The sequence below is a fragment of the Salvelinus namaycush genome, unplaced genomic scaffold, assembly GCF_016432855.1.
Source record: "Salvelinus namaycush isolate Seneca unplaced genomic scaffold, SaNama_1.0 Scaffold491, whole genome shotgun sequence".
Classification (NCBI taxonomy): domain Eukaryota; kingdom Metazoa; phylum Chordata; class Actinopteri; order Salmoniformes; family Salmonidae; genus Salvelinus; species Salvelinus namaycush.
The window spans coordinates 2,494-25,105 of record NW_024061188.1 but is presented as its reverse complement, the minus strand read 5'-3'; the positions used below and the strand labels follow the sequence as shown (position 1 = coordinate 25,105).

The window sequence follows — 22,612 nt, the reverse complement described above, 5'->3', positions numbered from 1 at the left end:
CTCTGGCAGACTCTCTACATCGCTCATGTCATCTTCAATGGGATCAGTCCCAGTCTCAAATTCATCATGAGGACAATTCTCATCTAAGTTGTCTCTTAAAATCTCTCTGTGGTTTTGGTAGATGTGTGACCGATAGACGCTGAAACATCTATTTGTTTTCCCACACCCATTAACTCCACAGGTAATTAGAACATGTGGTTCATGCTGGTGATAGAGGACAATATGTGTGAGTCGTCTGGACACAGAGAAAGTTTGCTCTTTGCAAAGTGGACAATTGAATAGAGTTGGCATTCTTCAGAAAGATTGTGACCCTTGGAATGATGGGATGGAATCATGGAGATCATTGGTACTCAGCCACTTGCAGACATCATCAAGGGACCAGTCTTCCACAGCCACACTCTAATTCAAGTGGACACTAAAAGCAAAAGTGAAATGTATTAGTGTTGAGGCTAAAACAAAACAATTATTATTATTTGACCCTGCTGGTCATCTATGAACATTAGAACATCTTGGCCATGTTCTGTTATAATCTCATCCCGACAACAGCCAGAAGAGGACTGGCCACCCCTCATAGCCTGGTTCCTCTCTAGGTTTCTTCCTAGGTTCTGGCCTTTCTAGGGAGTTGTTCCTAGCCACCGTGCTTCTACACCTGCATTGCTTGCTGTTTGGGGTTTTAGGCTGGGTTTCTGTACAGCACTTTCTGATATCCGCTGATGTAAGAAGGGCTTTATAAATACATTTGATTGATTGATTGATCCCAGTCTTTCCAGACAACCACCTTTTCTCCTAATTAGTATTTATGGTTGTTCCATAACGAACCAGAGATTGACAGTAAAGGTGAAGATATCCGTCTCTTATTTATCTGACTCCATATTTCTTAGTTTGGGACATTATGGGATTCTGCAGTCCCACATTTAAGTGTTGACTCAGATAATATGATGCTCCAAATGGGGCATTAAGTTCTTCTTCCATGTCAACCCAAATTGTCCTATTAGAGTTGTCAATAAAGAGCCTATCAGGGCAGTTATAAAGTCTTCTTGATATAATTGTCCTATTAGAGTTGTCAATAAAGAGCCTATCAGGGCAGTTATAAAGTCTTCTTTATATAATGGTCCTATTAGAGTTGTCAATAAAGAGCCTATCAGGGCAGTTATAAAGTCTTCTTGATATAATTGTCCTATTAGAGTTGTCAATAAAGAGCCTATCAGGGCAGATATAAAGTCTTCTTGATATAATTACATGTTAGGAACTTTAATCCTCCCTTCTAAGTCTTTGCATGTATTCTAGCTTGGTTCATCCTGGCCCTTTTAATAGTCCAAATTAATAATTTTGTCTATAGATCATATTCTTTGTTGTTTCATTAGTTAACCTGCATTTCAGGAAGGGATCCAGTCTAAATTACTAGAAATGAGCATTTTATAGCTGATATTATTCATTTCTATCCCCCCAGCAGGGATCTTTTGCATGTTTCAGTGTGAAAAAAGTGTCCCCTTTTTGGGCCCTCACCAGTAGGCAACCCTGTTGTCATGGTCACCAGTTAGCATCACTGTTGTCATGGTCACCAGTTAGCATTCATGTTGTCATGGTCACCAGTTAGCATCCCTGTTTATGGATTATAAAAAAATAAAAAAATCTATTAAAATTTTTGTTAAATATTTTATTTATTTATTCATAATACAAAAATCTACTTACATTGCTGCATCAAACATGTCTAGCAAACCAAACACAGGTATTAACAATGCTCAAACATACAAAAATATCAATACAAATAAAATACTAAAAAAAATAAACAAATTAAGTGCAATTATATTCACTCTGAAAATATCTTATTATAATGATTCATGAAGATGTTATTCTTGTTGTTATTCACTAGGGTTAGTGTTTTAATAAGATAATTAAATTCAATCAGGAAAAATTTGTAATTTTGGTATAGAATTTTGGAATCTTTGTTTGTGTATAAAGTATTTGGCAACAAGAATAAAAAAATGAACAATCATTTCAGTGGTTTTGTTATCATTGCAATAGTAACATATTATATATTTTATGTTAAAAATATAGCAAGTGTTCATAATGGTAAATAAGTACTTTGCAAGGTTTTCCCAAAATTCTGACACAAATTTACATTCAAAGAACAAGTGAGACAGATTCTCACCTTCTTTTCCACAGAAAACGCAGATATCATCAATAGCCACACATTTGGAAATCATAGAATTACATGGATATATCTTATGTAAAATGTTGAAGTGCACTTCCTTAACTTTGTTTGGTATACAGTATTTGTAAGGCCTTAACCATGCATTTTTCCAGACAACGTCAGGAATAAGCATGTTCCAGAAAAACTTTCCTCTCGGTGTAAGAATTTGTGTTATATATTTATTACAACAAGATTTCTCAAGTAAGCCCACGCCTTCCAATCTGAGTTCTGGATAAACTTTGTGATCATTCCCAAAATTAAGATGACTTTTCATAAGTGTAGTTAGACCACTGGGAACGGCTTTGATCACAGAAATAAACTCTCTGAAAGGTATTGGAAACTCTTTCAATGTTATAAATTGTTCATAATTGAGAATATTACCCTTGTTATCGAAAATATCAAGAACAAAGTCAATATTCCTCTCATGCCAGCTGGGGTAGAACAATGACTTATTCCTTACAGTTATGTCTGAATTATTCCACAAAAGAGCTTTATGAGGGGAAAAATTGTGCAGGAAACATATTTTCCAGGCCAGTAAAGCTTGTTGGTGAAACCTAGCCAATTTAGCAGGTAATCTTTCAGGAATAGAATTACATTTCAGTAAAAATGAAAGACCTCCCAATTTATTAAACACATCATTTGGAATGAAATACCATATTGAATCAGTATCGATCAAACATTTGTTCAACCAGTTTATCTTGAAAGTGTTATTTAAGTCAACAAAATCCAACACTTCTAGACCGCCTTCAGCTCTTTTGTTAGAAAGGACAGATTTATTTTGTTTGTGAGACTTATTTTTCCAGATGAAGTCAAGAAAGGTCTTATTGATCTCTTTACAAGTAGCTGGATTTACACATAACGATAATGAGGGGTACACAAAACGAGACAGTCCCTCTGCCTTGGACAGAAGTACTCTCCCAAGTATAGAAAGTTATCTTTGTAGCCAATTATTAAATATATTTTTAGTTCTCTTAATTTTAGGAGAGAAACCAAGACGCAGCGTAGTTCGTGTTCAACATGTTTAATAAAAGACGAATAAACGTGAACACAATACAAAATAACAAACGTGGCAAAACCGAAACAGTCCTATCTGGTGCATAGAACACAAAGACAGAAGACAACCACCCACAAACCCCAACACAAAACAAGCTACCTAAATATGGTTCCCAATCAGAGACAATGACTAACACCTGCCTCTGATTGAGAACCATATCAGGCCATACATAGAAATGGACAAACAAGACACTCAACATAGAATGCCCACCCAGCTCACGTCCTGACCAACAGTAAAACAAAGAAAACACAAAAGAACTATGGTCAGAACGTGACAAGATTTCACATTTAGAAACATTCAGCATTAATCCTGATGCAATAGAAAATGCAGTTATAGCATTAAGGGCTTGTGCGACCTGGTCTTTGTCTCTTAAGAAAAGAGTAGTATCATCAGCCAGTTGGGAAATTTTGATTTCTTTGTTAAAAATGGTTAAGCCATACAAATTTGCATCATTCAGAATATCTAGAGATAGAAGTTCCACAACCAAAATAAATAAAAATGGCGAAATTGGGCATCCCTGTCGTACACTTCTGTTGATACTAAATCTTTTGGAAGTATTAAGGTTTAGTAGCACAGAACTATTTATATCTTTGTAAAACATGCGAATTACTTTAATAAAATTTTCCCCAAATCCAAAAAGTAAAAGAGAAATTCATGTTCAATTGTGTCAAAGGCTTTACAGAAGTCCAGAAATAGGACAACTGCATCTGAGTCAATTGCATCTGAGTAATCTATAAGGCTCCAAGACTAAACTAATGTTAGAGCTTATGTGACGGCCCTTCATAAATCCTGTTTGAGTCTCATTTATAATGGTATCTATTCCTTTCTTTAATCTTTTGGCATAAACCAGAGCAATCAATTTGTAATCAACATTTAATAAAGTAATTGGTCTCCAATTGTCAATGAGAGAAGGGTCTTTATCAGGCTTCGGAATCAATGAAATAAGGCCCTGTTTCATAGTGGAGACCATTTCCCCATTTTTAATGCAATCTTGAAACATATTGAAAATCGGGTCTTCTAGCAACTCCCAAAACTGTCTATAGAATTCAACTGACAGGCCATCGGGGCCAGGTGATTTCCCTTTTTTCATTGAATTCAGAGCCTCTCTAATTTCACCAATTGACACAGGTGAATCGCAAACTGAGTGGAAATCATCCTCAATTACCGGGACACAATTCTGAATGTGGCAAATGTAACTTTCACAACCATCTTCCTGAAATTGAGAGCTGTAAAGGTTTTCATAAAAGGAATTGACAAATGATGATATTGTAATGGGATCTTTGCATAAAACATTGTTAATTTTGAGTGCAGTTATGGATTTTCTTTTTCTAGTTTCTCTTTTCAAGTGCAAAAAAGTAAGTAGTGTTTCTATCCCCCTCTTCAATCCATTTTGCTCTTGACCTTACAAAGGCGCCCTTTGCCAGATCCTTGTAAGTCTGTTCTAATTCTAGTTGTAAAGACCTGAACACAGACTCCTCTTCTTCAGATAGATTATCTTTCTTTAGAAAACTGTCAAGCTTGCTCATCATCATCATGCAGATTTAGAAGCACGGTGGCTATGAAAAACTCCCTAGAAAAGCCGGAACCTAGGAAGAAACCTAGAGAGGAACCAGGCTCTGAAGGGTGGCTAGTCCTCTTCTGGCTGTGCCGGTGGAGATTATAAGTGTACATGGCCATTAAGGCCAGATTGTTCTTCAAGTACTGTAGTTCAAAGTTCTTCATAGATGACCAGCAGGGTCAAAAATAATGTGGTTATAGAGGGTGCAACAGGTCAGCACCTCAGGAGTAAATGTCAGTTGGCTTTTCATAGCCGAACATTCAGAGGTCGAGACAGCAGGTGTTCTAGAGAGAGAGAGGGAGAGAGAGAAAGAGGTGGGGGAGAGGGAGAGAGAGCGAAGATCGAAACAGCAGGTCCGTGACAAGGTATCACGTCCGGAGAACACACATGCCTCTTCATGTGATACATGATGTTTGGCTGTGCTGTGTGAAGTGTTATCTTATGGGTTTGGTGATTGTTCTGTGTGAAGCCGTATTCTGCATTGCATCATGGAATGTGATGTGAAATCCCTGGGCCTATGGCTGTTGAAGCTACTCCACTGCACTGCTGCTGTGAGCAGGAGTGGGAGAGAAGCCATGCTTTCATTAGACTCTTGTTCTGTCACTCATTCTCCTGCCTCTCCATCTCAAAGGCTGACAAATATTTTGAAGAGTGGTTAAAGAGGTGGCTGTGTGCACACACACTCAGACTCCAACTCTATTTATAGGTTTGTCTTATTCCAGAATACACCCATAATTGTGATTCACACAGTATGGTTCTATGTTTTCCACTCTGTGATTAAAAGTAGTTCTCAGAATAGAGCATTTTTGAATTGACCAAAGCCCTTCTCCCACGATTGCTCAGTTTGGCCTTGCGGCCAGCTCTAGGAAGAGTCTTGGTGGTTCCAAACTTCTTCCGTTTAAGAATGATGGAGGCTACTGTGTTCTTGGGGACCTTCAATATTGCAGAAATGTTTTGGTACCCTTCAACAGATCTGTGCCTTGACACAACCATGTTTCTACGGACAATTCCTTCGACCTCATGGCTTGATTTTTGATCTGACATACACTGTCAACTGCTGGACCTTATATATTCAACATACAGATAACATCTCAGAGGGTTGATCTAGCTGCAGATAGCTAATTCTCCTCTATGTGTTTTCCCCTTGCTGCTAATAAGCTCTTATCAATCTAACTAAATGAATAGAGAACATCTGGTTATCTGACGGTCTATGCAGCAACTATTGTATTAGAGACAAGCTCTGGTTATTATATTTTACTAGACAAGTCAGTTAAGAACAAATTCTTATTTACAATGACAGCAGGTTAACTGCCTTGTTCAGGGGCAGAATGACACATTTTTACCTTGTCAGCTCAGGGATTTGATCTAGCAACCTTTCGGTTACTGGCCCAACGCTCTAACCACAAGGCTACTTGCCACCCCAAGTCCTGTCAACTCAAAAACTGCACAATAAATGTGTAACCAAGGGGGAACTAGCACATTTCTCTGAGAAAAGCTGCTTCAGTGCTACCAATCATCCAAAACACTTGAAACACTTGTAAAATAATTTGCATTTATTTGATCAAATAGACTTTGAAAGGGTAAACATGCAGAAATTCCTCTTGTCAAAAGTCTTGCTGTTACAAAAGTAGTTCTTCATGCAGCGTAACAGGTTACAGGTTCTTCTTGGTGAAGCACCTGAATGGCTTCATCATTGCTGAAAAGACCCTGACAATCAAGGATCGTTTTTTAATAGGCTGAGATATGGAGGGAGAAACCTCTCCAACTGGAGCTAGAAACACAAGAGAAATGGATGGGGTAAGAGAGAAAGAGAAATTGAGCGAGAGAGAGAAAGAGAGAGAGAGAGAGAGAGAGAGAGAGAGAGAGAGAGAGAGAGAGAGAGAGAGAGAGAGAGAGAGAGAGAGAGAGAGAAATACAGTATAATAACGTAGAAAAATAACAGTGCTATGAGTTTGGTAGGCAGACTCTATGTTTCTAACACACACCTAAACAAAACTACAAGCTATAGCAGAGCTGTAAAACATCCTTACCTATGCAATGTCCATCAGTAGAGGGAATCTCAGTCTGTTCCTGGACTGAATGGCAGTCCTTTTTGTTTCCTCTCTTGGAACGCTAACAGAGAAAGGGAAAGAAAATGGTACAGAGAATAAATAAATAAACGGAACACTTCTGAATCCAAGGCAACAATTTAGTGATGAATACAACATATTTATCGCATGTATTTGTCTTATCATAGCCACATCAATAACATCAGTACCTAACTGGAACAACAACAAAATGCTAACTCCCTGCTATACCTTGAAGTTGAGTTTGGTCATTGAAAAGCAAAGGAAGCTCCTTCTTGGTTTCTGCTCAGCCCCCCTCTCTGTCTCAGCCTGGTCTGATGGATTTGTTGCAGCAGAAGCTGGTCTTGACGCCTCCTTGCATCCCTGTACCAGCTGCTGGGTCAAGGACTTTACCAGGACTCTGTCAAATGCAGGGTCCTGGGAGGAAATAGCTGCTTGCAGGGTGTTATAAGAGCCAAACTCCTCCATGAGGTTTTTATGTACACCTCTGAACACCCTGTGGATGTGCAGGTTCTGGGAATATGCCTGTGTCCTGGAGAATCTGGATGCAGCACAGAACTCAGACAGGACTTGTCTGATGAGTTGCTGAGATGTTTCTGTCATGTCTGCTGCCTGTTGGGAGGGTCCATCTAGGGCTGAGGGTCTGATCTTCGATAGCAACCGTATCACCAGTATGGTGACCAAACACATGACATCATCTTTGCTGGAGTCCATCAAGTAGTGCAGTAGGAATGCAGTGGCACTGCTGATGTCCGGGGTGATTAAGAACTCCCTCAGATGGCCAGAGCTGCTGGGGATGCACACCTCCTTCTCTTCAATGTCAATCCCATCTCCCTTTGGTACCAAAGAGGTTCCCTTGCTGGTGAAAGACGGAGTGGATGAACGAAAAGAGGCTTTAGCGCTCGGTGGTCGGCTGCTGTCAGTCATTGGACTGTTACGATGCAGGGGTTCATCTGTGTGCGCCATCATCTTTGTCTTTAGGTCACCTGTAGAAATCTCTGGCATTTTAGAGTCCCTGATGTCGATGCAGGAGCTCCTGACTATGGGGCAGGTCAGATCAAAAGGCACTTCGTCAGGGATGGGAGTGCCAGGGAGGTTGATCTCTAACTCACACTCTGACCTAGGACCCTTTGAAGAGCTGGACAAGGAACTACGACCCTTTAAAGAAGTGGACAAAGATGAACAGGTTCTAGGGATGTCTTGGCAGACTTCTTCACTGTCATCCTCACTTTTCTCAACCTCCTTCAGCACAGTTCCTACCATATCGTTGATCTGAAGGAGCTCCCTGGAATCCTTCATTCGCCCTAAGTTTGAGATTTCACTCTGGATAGCAACCAGGATTTCCCCAAGGGTCTCTTTGGAAGAAGCATTTTCTGTCCTTTCGGATCCGGATGGCTTCAGCCCTGTGAAGAAATCCTTAAGTGTGTTCTTCATACTGACGCAGATGGTCTTAGCTGTTGACCAAAGCTTCTCTTCTGATATTTTAACACTCAGTTCAGTACCATCCAGTGGGGAGCCCCCGTGGGAGCACTGCGAAACTTTCCCACTTCTTTCCAGTAGCACAGTGCCAGTGGACTCATTTTTCTGGAAAATAGTCGCCATTCCTTTGACAAAGGTTTCCACTAATCCAGAGGCTGTATTTTGAGAGGACATGGAGGCAATCTCTGATGGCGAGCTAGATGATAAGCCAGCCTGCGGACTTTTCTGAAGACCAGTATGGCTGATCTGTGTGATAAAGGAATGACTGGATCTCATCAGCACTTTACTCACTGCCTCTTCTGCCTGAGTCTGAAAGTCATTGCTAGAGAGCTTCTTAATGCTCTGAATCAGACTAGTAGGGGACTGTGTGATTCTGACACTCTCTTCTGAGCTCAGTTGAGAACATTGAGTACTCACACTCAAGTCTTCATTGGGTGAGGGTGACTGGGAAATAGTATAGTCATCAAGCTCTGATAGGACACCATCAACAAACCAACAAGCCTCTAGGGAGTCATCAGATGAACTGACAACGTCCAAGGATTTACTCTCCACTTTTGATAACTTGTAGATGGAAAAAACACTGCTAAGAACTTCTTGAGTACTGGTATCCAGATTGGAGAGACAGAGAGCTGGTATTGGTTGGCTCTCACTGGGAACTCTACTAAGTTTGGTGCTGGGTAACTGGACCTCAACAGTTGAAACAGTTGCCTTTTCCAGGGTGTCTGAATACTCCTGAAGAGAAGCGTCCTTAGCCACACCTTCTTCTCGAGCGGATAGAGTTAAAAGGTCCCTCAGCTTTGCTCGTATAAGGCCGTAGAGTGTGCGGGCTGGAGAGAAGGTTATCTTCTGTGAAGACCCTGTTTTGTGGTCATTTACAGGAACTGGCCAATCAACTGCTTCACATGTGCCTTCAAATGATGCTATCGTCTCCATGCCTCCCACAAATGCCTTAACAATCACTGTGGCAGTGGAGGTTACAGATGTCAGGGCTGTAGAGCTGGTATTCAGGGGTGCTTCAGTAAGGCTAGGAGCAGCACTAGAAGGCCTAGAGGAAGGAGCCATGCCAGAAGAGCTGCTGACTTTCCTTGTAAGGATGGTGCTCACCGCCTTGAGGGCTTTAGACTGAAAGTCGGGGCTAGAGAGGGTCTGAAGCTTTCTGGCCACCACACTGGTAGAGGATCCAGTCTCTTTGAGAAAGTGAGTGGTTCCTTCTTTCCCAGATGGACACTCAACATCAAGGTCACATTGAAGATTGGTCAGAAATTTAGACCCCAAGATTGTCATCTTCTTGGCCAGATCCAAGAGGATGTTGAAGTCCTGTGCCATTTTGTCCATTGTGCCGACAATGGCATCCAGCACATCATCGGTCACAGGGTCCATGAGGGGCTCGATAAACCCTACCCACTCTGGTTCAGACGTTTTGCTCTGTAGCTCGGCCAGGATCTGCACCGAGGCTACCCGAATGACCTCCTTGCCTGCTGCTATGTCCTGACTGTCCATAGGGGGGCAACTCCCCGAGCTGGCCTGAATGGCCACTGAGAGGCCAGAGTTAAGCTGGTGTACTACCTCCCCCACGATAGCACAGCTCAACTCGGAGGAGCTGGAGGAGGTGGGGTTGGAGTGACCCTCAACCAGGGATATCAGGAGGCTCTCTTCCGTTACCCCAAAAAGAGCCTTCAGAGGCTCCTCCATGAGGGGAGCCTCTCTAGTTGCAGGCAAGCTCTGCAATGAGGTCTGGGACCTTGAAGATATACACACAATCACCACTTATGCCATGCAAATGTGACCAACTGGTATCTTATCTGGGTCATTAGTGAGCCTGAAAACCAAATTAGAGCAATGATGGTTTACTTCTCATACCATCGTAGTTCTAGAAGCCTAAAGCCAACTGACACAATTTTTTGTCTGATTTTTAAGTTTATACGACATCAGAATTTGACTAATTCTGAAAGGCATGTACCTGATCTATTTATTCATAGATTACTTTATGGCTTACCCAGTTAAAAATTACTTTCACCTGGACCCACCCCCTCAGGGGCAACATTTCTGACCAGAACTTAAAACTACAAGGTATGAATTCCAAGTTAATAATTTATGATAAGTATGGGTCAGGTCTTGAAATTATTAAGTTCAAATATTGCTGTGAACATACCTCTTAGGCGACCAGCATGATGATGAGGTTCTGCGAGTGGATTTTTGGCAGCACCCTGCACTGCCATTCCTCCTCCTCTCCTTAGTCCAGTAGTTCATCTCACTGATCAGCAGCCTTTTCTCTCTCTCATCCAGACTGCCTAAGGAATCCTCAGACCCTGTCAGAGAGCACTGGGATTCTGGGGAGGTTGCCCCACTCCTCAGGTTCACCCCCATGATACGAGCTAGCGCTGGTAGGAGAATGCGGAGGGCTGTCTGGGTCACGACCTTAACAATCTTCAGACACAGCATGGAGAGCTGCTCGAATGTCAGCTATGACCAACAAACAGAGTAATGTTTTTGCCAATCAACCAATTCCATGACACCATTCCCTATATATATATATATATAGTGCACAACTTTTGACCAGAACCTTATGTGGAGAGACTTACGTTATTTTTCATGCCATGCTGAATCCCTCTCCATTGGCTAGAGCAAAGAAAAGAAAGGAAACATATTTTAGCTGCACACTGGTGTTGAGTTAGTGGAGTCACTAGATAGCCATGTTAGGGATCATAAAAGTGTATTTAATTAAGCTATTAGCAAGTACATGAGTCATTTTGTTCTTGATTTACAGCAAGAGTTAGGGGTGTGGTTACAGTGATGTTAGGGTTAGGTGTAGTGTTTAAAATCCCATTTGTGGTTAGAAGGTGCACTATGACTATAAATTCAGATAAGTTGTATGTGAGGTTGGAAAAAGACATGGAACTTGCTCATCAGTTAGACTCCTCAGGAAAGAGAGGAGGATTGGGGCACAGCATGTCCCAATCTTGAGAGAAGGCATTAGAGTCCTCTGAGCCTCCTTCTCCAGCTGCTCAATGATAGATCCCCTTTCCCGGAAACCACACCCGGGTGTCTGAGAAGACTCTGGGAAACCGCAAAGAGAAATCTAAAGTTGAATCTGAACTTTATTCCTCATTTCCTTCACCTTTAGTGATTTGATTGCACTGGACAGGTAAAAGCACATCTCTCTGCGGGCCTCCACTATATTGCTTTCACCTATATAGATACTATCTTCTCAGATCAGTGCTGATGAATTTGAACACAACCTGCACCCAACATGAAGTAATCTCGAACCTGCACCAATGCTGCTGTCCTCCTCCACGGAAGTCTTCTTGGCACGGCCACTGGACTTACGTTTAGCCTACATGACAACAGATTATAGGTCTCATAGCAGATCTAAGGTCAGTGTAGTGTCTCCTAATGCTTTAAGGTTAGGATTTAGTGATAGTAAACTAATCCTAGATCTGTGCCTAAGTAGGCAGAGGATGTGTAAAGGACAGCATATTTCTTACCTTGCCTCCTGTCCTGTTCTTGTTGGTCTCATGTGTCTCTGTTTCCTCCTTCATATTCTCCACAACTTTATTTTGGTCATCCGGATGATCCTCCCATTTCACGTTCTGGTGGATAAATGAGAGGTCAATATCAGTCCAAGGTTGTGACTTTATGAAACAAATGATTCTCTCCTATTTCAGACAAAACGGCAATAGTGGTCAGATTTCAGTCCATGGATCAAACCAGTGACACCTATTGCTGTGGTAGTGACCTACTATATTGTTAGTAATTTCTCCTCTAAACTCAAAATAGGCTAAATGAACCATACCTTGCTGTCGTCTGACATGATGTGTAGCTTATTGTTGTAGGCTGTTTAGATGTAATACTAATACTTCCTTTGAAAAAACGTCAGTGAACCATCGGCAGACAACTGAAGTGAATATGAACGTCCTTGAATTATACCAAAGCATTGTTGAATACTCGATTCCGATTGGCTGAAGCCAGGGCATTCTTCAAAGATGTCATACACACATGATGTCACAATTAGGCCTAAGTCTAATGTCTCTATGAATTGTCAATGTCATTAGAAAACAGATCATAGCTTGTCAAAGTTCTGCCAAACGAAAATATTTGTAAGTGCACGTTGTTGCATTTAATTTATGGTTTATCAAGCATCCTCATTCATCACCATGCACAAACACGTAACTCGCTGCAATCCATTAGCTATAATTCTGAGGTTGCAAAGCTGCAAAACTAGGACATGCAATAAATTATAACAACTTGCACTTACAATAATTTAAAATCAATGACGTTCTAGGGGGCTTTAACTATTTCAGCACTATTGCCCGCTGCATAGTGCTGACACGTTTCTAGGCGTCAGGGGACCGTGCCATGGTGCTGAAATGTTTCTAGTCTGGTCAGCACCTGAGACCGGGCCATGGTGCTGAAATGTTTAGAGTCTGGGCAGCACCTGAGACCGCGGCATGGTGCTGAAATGGAGCAGGGCTCAGTTCTATGGGTATCTCATGCGGATTTTCCTGCTAGCCTATGTATAACGATACTATAATTACATTATTTTCATCCATCCGTCAACACAAATGGCATGTCAACGTTTCCCAAATAATAATGCAATGAAGCCAAGCCGAGATGTATGATTCTTCATCCAGAGGACGAAGCACCACTGTATCATCTAAAACCTTCAGAGAGATCCCTTAAAACTGCAGTAGAAATTCTCCACAGCTGTTATGGTAGCTAGGTCATTTAGCAAGACATGGACGAATCCAACACATAGCGTTTCTACTGAGGTGACTGACTGTCATGTTGCTAGTTCTAATGACGCTATTAAAACAAGAATAGTTCTTTGTAATTGCTCTGGGAGCTAGTTATTGCAGAGCCCAGCTACACATCCTGCTTGCTGGGCTCATTATGGACAGCCAATGAGCAGTTCAGGTGAAAAAGTCCTCCAGATCTGATCCCTAAAGCGTACATGCTACTAGGAAACTGTAGCAACCTGCCGGCCTGCACAATCCTCCATGGCACTAATGCTACACGCGCAGTATGGTATGCTAACATCCCACAACAATTACCCAATTTAATTACTTGCCTAAACTTCCAATCATACATCTTTTCTAATATCAACCACGGTTTCTGCACTTAAGGCAGACTTGCTATTAGAACAAGATGGAATTAGGAAAACTCTAAAGCTCGTTAAACGTAGGCTACAATTAACCTTACCTGGCTGTCTTCAGCCATTATGTGTAGTCCGTTGACTAAGGGTCTGCGCCTGTAATACTGCAGCTGTTCTGATAGGCTACTGTAGCTGTTCTGATAGGCTACTGCAGCTGTTCTGATAGGCTACTGTAGCTGTTCTGATAGGCTACTGTAGCTGTTCTGATAGGCTACTGTAGCTGTTCTGATAGGCTACTGCAGCTGTTCTGATAGGCTACCGTAGCTGTTCTGATAGGCTACTGCAGCTGTTCTGATAGGCTACTGTAGCTGCTCTGTAACTGTTAAACTAGTCTAATCTAATCTATCCGTTGAAAACCCGTCAGTGAACCGTCCTCAAACACAATGAACTGATGTCAATATGGAAATTAACCTTCACATAAATATATCAAACACATGACGTCAGATATGCCTAGAGGTATTGTTGACTTAATCAGAATACAGGATGGAGGCCAAGATGGCGTCGCTGTGAGAGGGAGTGTTTTCTCGCTCCTCAAAGCAATATTGAGGGTTAGGTGGTTAACAGTCAAATATTGGCTATTAATATTGAAAGAAACTAACTATAACTTTTTTTATGGACATGGGATAAGTTTAGAGTTAGTTTTTGTCAAGTTGAATGGGAAGAACACGACAGAAAGACAAAAGTAGACGAAATATCAAATTCTCGCAGAAGACGGCTGACATGCTAGCTAGCTACAACGAGAACCAGAGCAGCATGGATACACAAGAAGCTGCGAACTCAAGCAAGAGAAAGAACAAAACTGACCAGGATGAAATCCTTGCAAACTCTTTACCTCAGACCCCAAGTAAAAATCCACCGGTGAAAAAAGTTAAAAGAAAACATTTCCATGTCGGAACTTTTCCCTGCAATCCAGTCCCTGTCTACTAAACAAGACGCCACGCTCTCCAAAGTGTCCCCCGTAGAGCGGGCTACAGAAGAAACATCAAAGACAATAGTTTCTGACAAATTATCGGTCAATCAACTACACAAAATTGTGAGTGAGAACAAGGATAAGATAACGTTCCTAGAGAATGAGCTGAAGAAAATGCAATCCAAAAATAATGAGCTGTGTGAGAATGTAGCTGAACTTCAAAGGTACTCTCGCAGGTGGAATCTGAAAATCCAAGGTGTAAAAGAGGTAGAGGGAGAGGATATTAGAGAAGTAGTCATTAATATCCTGGGAAAAGTGGCACCATGCATCAAAGACAGGCTAAGAGACGTGATTGATGTGGTACATCGACTTGGGAAACGAAGATCTGATGGACCCCCTCGCAATATCACCTTGCGCTTAACTATGCGCCATTACAGGGACATCATATGGAAAATGGCCAAGGGGAACAAGTTTCTGGACCAGAAGAAACTCCGCATCAAAGAAGCTCTGATACCGCAGGATCAGGCTGCCAGAGAGAAACTGGCCGCTTATACAGAAGGCGGGACAAGAGGGAAAGAAGGCGGGGTTCAAGGGCCCACACGCGTTTATCGAAGGAAGAATGATTACTGGGTAACTCTGTTGACATTAACCAAATTGGAACTGTGAGTACTACCATGAGTACAGTTAATGTACTGCCAATTATACATGTACCGTTCGAACTACAACTGATGAACACTTGCCAAAGAAAAGGAAGTAAATAGATTTGTTATTCTGTTAACCACCGCTACCTCAGCTGAGCGTAGTTTTCCGTCGGAGTAATCCTCTCAAGGTTCACTGTTTGTTTTATTGTTCACGTTAATACTTGTTATCTAATTTGTGTTCTTTCTTTTTTAATGCAGGAGTTCGTTTTCAATTCACTCAATATCGTTAGTCTGAATGCTAGGGGTTTGAGAAATCCTACAAAAAGGAAAGCTTTATTTTTATACTGTGAACGCAGTAACGCAGATTTTGTCCTTCAGGAAACTCATTCGGGTGAAAGTGATTTGAAATTTTGGAAAGCACAATGAGATATGGCCTTTTTCAGTCATGGATCAAATCATTCTGCTGGTGTTTTGACACTTATTCACAAGTTTAAAGGTGACATTCTAGAATCCACATCTTCACAAGACGGCAGATGGGTCATAGTAACTGTTAAACTTGACAATGCTATTTTCATCATCTGTAATGTATACGGACATAACTCACATGCTCCTAATAAGACCCCTTTTACCCAATTTACCAGGAAAGTACAGGATTTAAACAACATACTCAGAGGCTTTTCTAATTATTTCAGGAGATTTTAATGTAACACCTGATGCATCTGCTGATCGTTTTCCTCCTAGAACGAGTCAAAACCCTCAAAATAGTAACATTATTATTACATTATGCAAGGATCTCTGTGTTGAGGATGCCTGGCGTTATTTCAATCCGGATGCTAAGGGTTATACCTGGACCAACAAAACTATGTCACGTAAATCTAGAATAGATTTATTCCTAATTTCCCCTCTTTTGTTACAATTTGTTATAGATGTAGATCATCAGTTGGCTCCTTTTTCAGATCATCACTTGATTTCCCTGAATTTACAAGCTACTAAAAAATCAAAAGGTACTCGAGGATATTGGAAATGAAACAATGCACTTCTTAAAGATACTCATTGAAAACATCAAATCATTCGCTAAAGATATTTTTGCAAGAAAGGACTTGGGTCATGGAAGAAGTAGATGGGAATTTTTCAAATATAAAGTCAGTGGTAGCCATTAAACGCGCCAAAGAGCTGATGCAATTAAAGAACCATAGAGAAAAGGAGATGATGAGCAAGCTTGACAGTTTTCTAAAGAAAGATAATCTATCTGAAGAATTAACAATGTTTTATGCAAAGATCCCATTACAATATCATCATTTGTCAATTCCTTTTATGAAAACCTTTACAGCTCTCAATTTCAGGAAGATGGTTGTGAAAGTTACATTTGCCACATTCAGAATTGTGTCCCGGTAATTGAGGATGATTTCCACTCAGTTTGCGATTCACCTGTGTCAATTGGTGAAATTAGAGAGGCTCTGAATTCAATGAAAAAAGGGAAATCACCTGGCCCCGATGGCCTGTCAGTTGAATTCTATAGACAGTTTTGGGAGTTGCTAGAAGACCCGATTTTCAATATGTTTCAAGATTGCATTAAAAATGGGGAAATGGTCTCCACTATGAAACAGGGCCTTCTCTCATTGACAATTGGAGACCAATTACTTTATTAAATGTTGATTACAAATTGATTGCTCTGGTTTATGCCAAAAGATTAAAGAAAGGAATAGATACCATTATAAATGAGACTCAAACAGGATTTATGAAGGGCCGTCACATAAGCTCTAACATTAGTTTAGTCTTGGACCTTATAGATTACTCAGATGCAATTGACTCAGATGCGGTTGTCCTATTTCTGGACTTCTGTAAAGCCTTTGACACAATTGAACATGAATTTCTCTTTTACTTTTGGGATTTTATTAAAGTAATTTGCATGTTTTACAAAGATATAAATAGTTCTGTGCTACTAAACCTTAATACTTCCAAAATATTTAGTATCAACAGAAGTGTACGACAGGGATGCCCAATTTCGCCATTTTTATTTATTTTGGTTGTGGAACTTCTATCTCTAGATATTCTGAATGATGCAAATTTGTATGGCTTAACCATTTTTAACAAAGAAATCAAAATTTCCCAACTGGCTGATGATACTACTCTTTTCTTAAGAGACAAAGACCAGGTCGCACATGCCCTTAATGCTATAACTGCATTTTCTATTGCATCAGGATTAATGCTGAATGTTTCTAAATGTGAAATCTTGTCACGTTCTGACCATAGTTATTTTGTGTTTTCTTTGTTTTACTGTTGGTCAGGACGTGAGCTGGGTGGGCATTCTATGTTGTGTGTCTAGTTTGTCCATTTCTATGTATGGCCTGATATGGTTCTCAATCAGAGGCAGGTGTTAGTCATTGTCTCTGATTGGGAACCATATTTAGGTAGCTTGTTTTGTGTTGGGGTTTGTGGGTGGTTGTCTTCTGTCTTTGTGTTCTATGCACCAGATAGGACTGTTTCGGTTTTGCCACGTTTGTTATTTTGTATTGTGTAGTGTTCACGTTTATTCGTCTTTTATTAAACATGTTGAACACGAACTACGCTGCGTCTTGGTTTCTCTCCTAAAATTAAGAGAACTAAAAATATATTTAATAATTGGCTACAAAGAGATCTTTCTATACTTGGGAGAGTACTTCTGTCCAAGCCAGAGGGACTGTCTGGTTTTGTGTACCCCTCATTATCGTTATGTGTAAATCCTGCTACTTGTAAAGAGATCAATAAGACCTTTCTTGACTTCATCTGGAAAAATAAGTCTCACAAACAAAATAAATCTGTCCTTTCTAACAAAAGAGCTGAAGGCGGTCTAGAAGTGTTGGATTTTGTTGACATAAATAACACTTTCAAGATAAACTGGTTGGGGCTCCCGGGTGGCGCAGTGGTCTAGAGCACTGCATCGCAGTGCTATGCTGCGCCACCAGAGTCTGGGTTCGCGCCCAGGCTCTGTCGCAGCCGGCCGCGACCGGGAGGTCCGTGGGGCGACGCACAATTGGCTTAGCGTCGTCCGGGTTAGGGAGGGTTTGGCCGGTAGGGATATCCTTGTCTCACCGCGCTCCAGCGACTCCTGTGGCGGGCCGGGCGCAGTGCGCGCTAACCGAGAGGGGCGGGGGCACGGTGTTTCCTCCGACACATTGGTGCGGCTGGCTTCCGGGTTGGAGGCGCGCTGTGTTAAGAAGCAGTGCGGCTAGGTTGGGTTGTGCTTCGGAGGATGCATGGCTTTCGACCTTCGTCTCTCCCGAGCCCGTACGGGAGTTGTAGCGATGAGACAAGATAGTAATTACTAGCGATTGGATACCACGGAAAATTGGGGAGAAAAGGGGATAAAATAAAAAAAAAAATAAAAAAAAAAAGATAAACTGGTTGAAAAAATGATCGATACTGATTCAATATGGTATTTCATTCCAAATAATGTGTTTAATAAATTGGGAGGACTTTAATTTTTACTGAAATGTAATTCTATTCCTGAAAGATTACCTGCTAAATTGGCTAGGTTTCACCAACAAGCTTACTGGCCTGGAAAATATGTTTCCTGCACAATTTTTCCCCTCATAAAGCTATTTTGTGGAATAATTCAGACATAACTGTAAGGAATAAGTCATTGTTCTACCCCAGCTGGCATGAGAGGAATATTGACTTTGTTCTTGATATTTTCGACAACAAGGGTAATATTCTCACATATGAACAATTTATAACATTGAAAGAGTTTCCAATACCTTTCAGAGAGTTTATTTCTGTGATCAAAGCCGTTCCCAGTGGTCTAACTACACTTATGAAAAGTCATCTTAATTTTGTGAATGATCACAAAGTTTATCCAGAACTCAGATTGGAAGGCGTGGGCTTACTTGAGAAATCTTGTTGTAATAAATATATAACACAAATTCTTCATTCACAAAACCAACTTACACCGAGAGGAAAGTTTTTCTGGAACACGCTTATTCCTGACATTGTCTGGAAAAATGCATGGTTAAGGCCTTACAAATACTGTATACCAAACAAAGTTAAGGAAGTGCACTTCAACATTTTACATAAGATATATCCATGTAATTCTATGATTTCCAAATGTGTGGCTATTGATGATATCTGTGTTTTCTGTGAAAAAGGTGAGAATCTGTCTCACTTGTTCTTTGAATGTAAATTTGTGTCAGAATTTTGGGAAACCCTTGCAAAGTACTTATTTACCATTGTGAATACTGCCTATATTTTTAACACAAAATATATAATATGTTACTATTGCAATGATAACAAAACCACTGAAATGATTGTTATTTTTTTTTATTCTTGTTGCCAAATACTTTATACACAAACAAAGATTCCAAAATTCTATACCAAAATTACAAATTTTTCCTGATTGAATTTAATTATCTTATTAAAACACTAACCCTAGTGAATAACAACAAGAATAACATCTTCATGAATCATTATAATAAGATATTTTCAGAGTGAATATAATTGCACTTAATTTGTTTATTTTTTGTATTATTTTATTTGTATTGATATTTTTGTATGTTTGAGCATTGTTAATACCTGTGTTTGGTTTGCTAGACATGTTTGATGCAGCAATGTAAGTAGATTTTTGTATTATGAATAAATAAATAAAATATTTTACAGAAATACATTTCTTTGTTTTTTTATAATCCATAAACAGGGATGCTAACTGGTGACCATGACAACATGAATGCTAACTGGTGACCATGACAAAAGTGATGCTAACTGGTGACCATGACAACAGGGTTGCCTACTGGTGAGGGCCCAAAAAGGGGACACTTTTTTCACACTGAAACATGCAAAAAATCCCTGCTGGGGGGATAGAAATGAATAATATCAGCTATAAAATGCTCATTTCTAGTGATTTAGACTGGATCCCTTCCTGAAATGCAGGTTTTAACTAATGAAACAACAAAGAATATGATCTATAGACAAAATGATTAATTTGGACTATTAAAAGGGCCAGGATGAACCAAGCTAGAATACATGCAAAGACTTAGAAGGGAGGATTAAAGTTCCCTAACATGTAATTATATCAAGAAGACTTTATAACTGCCCTGATAGGCTCTTTATTGACAACTCTAATAGGACCATTTGGGTTGACATGGAAGAAGAACTTAATGCCCCATTTGGAGCATCATATTATCTGAGTCAACACTTAAATGTGGGACTGCAGAATCCCATAATGTCCCAAACTAAGAAATATGGAGTCAGATAAATAAGAGACGGATATCTTCACCTTTACTGTCAATCTCTGGTTCGTTATGGAACAACCATAAATACTAATTAGGAGAAAAGGTGGTTGTCTGGAAAGACTGGGATCAATCAATCAATCAAATGTATTTATAAAGACCTTCTTACATCAACGGATATCAGAAAGTGCTGTACAGAAACCCAGCCTAAAACCCCAAACAGCAAGCAATGCAGGTGTAGAAGCACGGTGGCTAGGAACAACTCCCTAGAAAGGCCAGAACCTAGGAAGAAACCTAGAGAGGAACCAGGCTATGAGGGGTGGCCAGTCCTCTTCTGGCTGTTGTCGGGATGAGATTATAACAGAACATGGCCAAGATGTTCTAATGTTCATAGATGACCAGCAGGGTCAAATAATAATTATTGTTTTGTTTCAGCCTCAACACTAATACATTTCACTTTTGCTTTTAGTGTCAACTTGAATTAGAGTGTGGCTGTGGAAGACTGGTCCCTTGATGATGTCTGCAAGTGGCGGAGTACCAATGATCTCCATGATTCCATCCCATCATTCCAAGGTTCACAATCTTTCTGAAGAATGCCAACTCTATTCAATAGTCCACTTTGCAACGAGCAAACTTTCTCTGTGTCCAGACGACTCACACATATTGTCCTCTATCACCAGCATGAACCACATGTTCTAATTACCTGTGGAGTTAATGGGGGAAAACAAATAGATGTTTCAGCACCTATCGGTCACACATCTACCAAAACCACAGAGAGCTTTTAAGAGACAACTTAGATGAGAATTGCCCTCATGATGAATTTGAGACTGGGACTGATCCCATTGAAGATGACATGAGCGATGTAGAGAGTCTGCCAGAGGCTGAATATGTTCAAGCCACAGAGATCAACACTGAGCAGCTAATTGAAGGTCTCTAAAACAATATCTGTCTTTTTATTTAGTAAATCAGGAAAGAACACTGCATCCCAGCTACGGAACAGAATAACATTGTTGAGGACCTCAGAACCATTGTTGATGCATTATGACACTACAGTGATCCCCTCAGGTTTCATCTGACAAATAAACTAATACATGTGGTTGAACAGGACGATCTCAGGGACTTGCTGAACAACTCTGCAGTATTTGAGGAATGCATTAGATGCATAATCTCTGAGTGGATGCTGGAGCATTACTGTGTGAAAGAACTGGACGTGGTCAGGACAATTGAAGTACCACTGAGCAACAAAGAAGGTTATAAAACAAGGTCATTTCAATACAGCTACATTTCCCCCAGGCTTCATGAATATAAAGAGACATGAGACAAAACAATCATAATGAATCAGATTACATGGCCCCCAGGCTACATGAATATAAAGAGACATGAGACAAAACAATCATAATGAATCAGATTACATGGCCCCCAGGCTACATGAATATAAAGAGACATGAGACAAAACAATCATAATGAATCAGATTACATGGAGAGGGGGGACCTGATCCTAAACCATAATGAATCAGATTACATGGAGACAGGGACCTGATCCTAGATCATAATGAATCAGATTACATGGAGAGGGGGGACCTGATCCTAGATCATAATGAATCAGATTACATGGAGAGGGAGACCTGATCCTAGATCATAATGAATCAGATTACATGGAGACGGGGGACCTGATCCTAGATCAGCACTCCTCCTCTGGACCACTGCCTGTATGAAACTGAACACATAGTTGTAAAGTCTAGTTACAGCAGGTGTTTACTGCCATCTAGTGGAAGATACCAATAAAACATTTTATTATCAGGGTGGGGAGACAGCTGAGCTGAGACAGAAAGTAAAGTTGTTCTTTTGTTCAGGATCCATTTTGAGACGACAGAGCAGAAAACGCAATATGGGGAGAAGGAAAAAAAAGAGGTAAGTATCTCTGAACAATAATGTATTCTAATGGACAGAGTAAGAGAATGAATACCTGTAATGAGATATTATTAGTTAGTAGAACTGTTACTTTAGCTGAGTTGCTGACAGACAGCAGTTTTCAAAGTGTAAACTAATCAGTAGTCCCATGTGTTATCAGTAAAATGTCTGGTAAAGATGGTGGAGGAGCTTTTCAATTATATGGTTTTATGTTTATCTCAGGGTTTCTCAATCCTTTTGTTCTTACCAGCACTTACACACCTGATTCAACTAATCATCAAATATTTTAAGACAGTTTGATATTTGAGGCATACAAATGAACATTCTCAAATTAAAACATTTTTGGTTTGTAGGACTACTTACAATTATTAAAGGCCTACAGTAACTCACATTTTGGAGGAAAAAAACACAACTAAACTTGGTTTCCAGTAAATTATATGTTTATC

The 22,612-nt window shown here is 40.3% G+C and overlaps 1 long non-coding RNA gene across 1 annotated transcript; it reads right to left on the bottom strand.

Annotated features, from left to right (window-relative positions):
* Window positions 1-11,618: 11,618 nt before the first annotated feature.
* LOC120041631 lies at window positions 11,619-13,594 on the bottom strand. Its single transcript, XR_005475910.1, has 3 exons — window positions 13,551-13,594; window positions 11,837-11,941; window positions 11,619-11,685 (listed from the first exon to the last, which is right to left on the bottom strand). It is a non-coding gene; the product is annotated as an uncharacterized LOC120041631 (long non-coding RNA).
* Between the last annotated feature and the right edge of the window lie 9,018 nt (window positions 13,595-22,612).